We start from the raw sequence: 2,578 nt of genomic DNA, 5'->3' as shown, positions 1-2,578 counted from the left end.
AAGTGCAAGAGCGCGAAGCCAAATATCCGCATCAAACAACCATCTAGAGACCAGGGTAAATCAGCTCGGTAGCACCGTGAGGAAACTAGATGATAGTTACCGCACTCGATACAAGAAGGAGAGGTCTAACAGTCAAGACCCGATTACTCCTAAATCCGGACGCAGAACCACGAGTACAGAAAACCAACATGGGGCACCGTGAAGAAGCCAACCAGACGAGTAACCTAGACAATTGCACAATCTGGCAATGGAACTGTAGGGGTTTCATCAAGGGCTACACATTTGGCAGCTATAAGACAAACTGCGGTTATTCTTCTGCAGGAAACAAATAGCAGACCAAGGATAGTGGGCTACAATACCCACGTAGAGGACAAATTCAAGAGGGTAGCGACACTTGCTGTGTTCGTTCGGCACGGCTGAACTCTGCTTCCACCTTCGAAGACACCACATTGGCGACGAGAAAGCTGTGAACCTACCCCGCCGCACCATCCGGAACCGCCGCCATGAACTACACCGGGCTTGCTCCGCAACCGTTCTTCCCTCCGACGCCCGGCCGTCTGTCATTGCTATGGGAGCAATGGGAGCAGATGTTCAACGTGTACTAGGTGGCATCCGGAGCCGCCGCATTCAAGCCAGAGCAACACAAGGCTATTATTTTGCATTGTTTGGGGGCGGAGGGCCAGCGTGTTTATCAGACGTTACATGCAGGAACCAGCGCCGCAGCAGCACCGTTAGCGCCAACCGCCGCAGCCCTCGCCCATGACAAGTCTGCCGCTCCTGACGAATACGACTCTGCACTCGCCGCATTACGGCAGCAGTTTTCGACGTCGTGCAACGTTATCGTCGAGCGCCATCGTTTTCACCGTCGCAGCCAAAACACAGGCGAGTCCGTTCATGACTTTGTTGTCGATCTACGGGAGCTAGCCGCACATTGTTCGTTTGCTCCACAAGATGATGCTCTGCGGAATCAATTCGTTACTGGCGTAGCTTCCAGCCTCGTTTGTGACCGGTTACTGCTCGAGGGTTCCACACTGTCTTTGGAGGATTCAATTCGAATTGCACTTCAGTTTGAGCCAGCAGCGGAAGAACTGAAGGAGCTTTCTGCTTCAGTCGAGGCAATTTCATTGCGGCAGCGTCGTATCCCATCCTCGTCGCCAATGTGGTGTTTTTGAAGGTGGAAGCAGAGTCCAGCCGTCTCGAATGAACACAACCCGTTTATTCACACATACACGCATATATATAACGAACAACAGAAATGCCTCCTGGGGAATAAAAAATGCAAACTGAAAACGAAACTGCATATAACACTCACACACAAGAACTTCACGGTCGTCCGACTCCCCCCTCCCTTTGCTCACCAACGTGGAGCACACCCTGACCTAAATAATTCCGAAAAGACGAAACAGCGCCGACAGCACCCTAATGCTGAATGTCCACAGCCCACCTAGAGACATAAAACCAGATCTGAGCGAAATCATCGAGAAAGCCAAGACAACAGCGGGAGGCCGTGCCCTGGTGATCGCGGGGAACTTCAACGCCCCACATCAAGTCTGGGGATACCCACAACACGGCCAAAGGCCTCAAGGTAGTAGAAGCAACTGAAGAGTGCAACCTGGGACTGTAGCTCGCCAACAAGACAACGGAACAGTGTGAACCGGGATACCAGCCCTGATCTAACGTTCATCATGGAAAGGCTCGGAGCAGCATGGTCAAACCTCGGCATCAGCTTCGGAAGATACCATTTTTTATTATTATTATTATTTATTTATAATGTAAGCCTTTTGACAGGCTCATACAGGAGTGGGCAAAAAAAAGTCACAATTTCACAGACAGTGTACAATATATCCTATAAGACAAAAAAAAACAACAAAGGAATAACAAGGAACATTGGACAACAAGGAACATTTTAGTACCGACAATATATGCACATGAAATACACTCAAAGCACTCCGGGATTTGCTAGGGCAATCCGCATAAATGCCTCTGCTCACATTGTTGCAGTTTGCTGGGCAATAAATATTTCCACCTTGGTGATGAATTCATTTGCAGATGTGGAGGAGACAATGTCGAGTGGCAGATTATTCCAGACTTCTATGATGGACGGAAAGAAGGAATGTTTAAACGTGTTACAGCGGGTGATAAATGGCCTAATCGTCCTGTCATGGTTTGTTCTAGTTGAATGTTTGTATGGTGGTTTTAAGTATTCTTGTTTGTTGATATTAATACAGTCATGATAGAGAAGATAAAAAAATTTTAAAGAAGCAATGCGTCGCCGGCTGTTCAAAGTTTGGACGTCTGCTCTGTTGCGCAGCGCGGTTGCCGAGACATGCCGCGAGTACTGCGAAAAAATAAACCGAAGGGCTTTGTTTTGCATCGCTTCTAATTGATTGTTAAGGTATGCTTGATGTGGATTCCAAATTATACTGCCGTACTCAAGGATTGGTCGTATGAGGGACTTATAACTTGCTAGCTTTACTTTAGCTGGCGCTCGTGCAAGTTTCCTCCGAAGGAATGCAAGCTGTCTGTATGCCTTAATGCACGTTTCGTTGATGTGTGCATCCCATTTCATTGTGTTTGT

At 48.1% G+C, this 2,578-nt stretch overlaps 1 pseudogene; it reads left to right on the top strand.

Annotated features, from left to right (window-relative positions):
• Positions 1–503: 503 nt before the first annotated feature.
• Positions 504–1,172, top strand: LOC146187464 (uncharacterized; annotated as a pseudogene).
• Positions 1,173–2,578: the final 1,406 nt, after the last annotated feature.

The sequence above is a fragment of the Amblyomma maculatum genome, chromosome 6, assembly GCF_055883805.1.
Source record: "Amblyomma maculatum isolate TAMU_Amacu chromosome 6, ASM5588380v1, whole genome shotgun sequence".
Classification (NCBI taxonomy): Eukaryota; Metazoa; Arthropoda; class Arachnida; order Ixodida; family Ixodidae; genus Amblyomma; species Amblyomma maculatum.
Note: the sequence above shows the minus strand (reverse complement) of the source record. Positions and strands in the feature narration are given on the sequence as shown.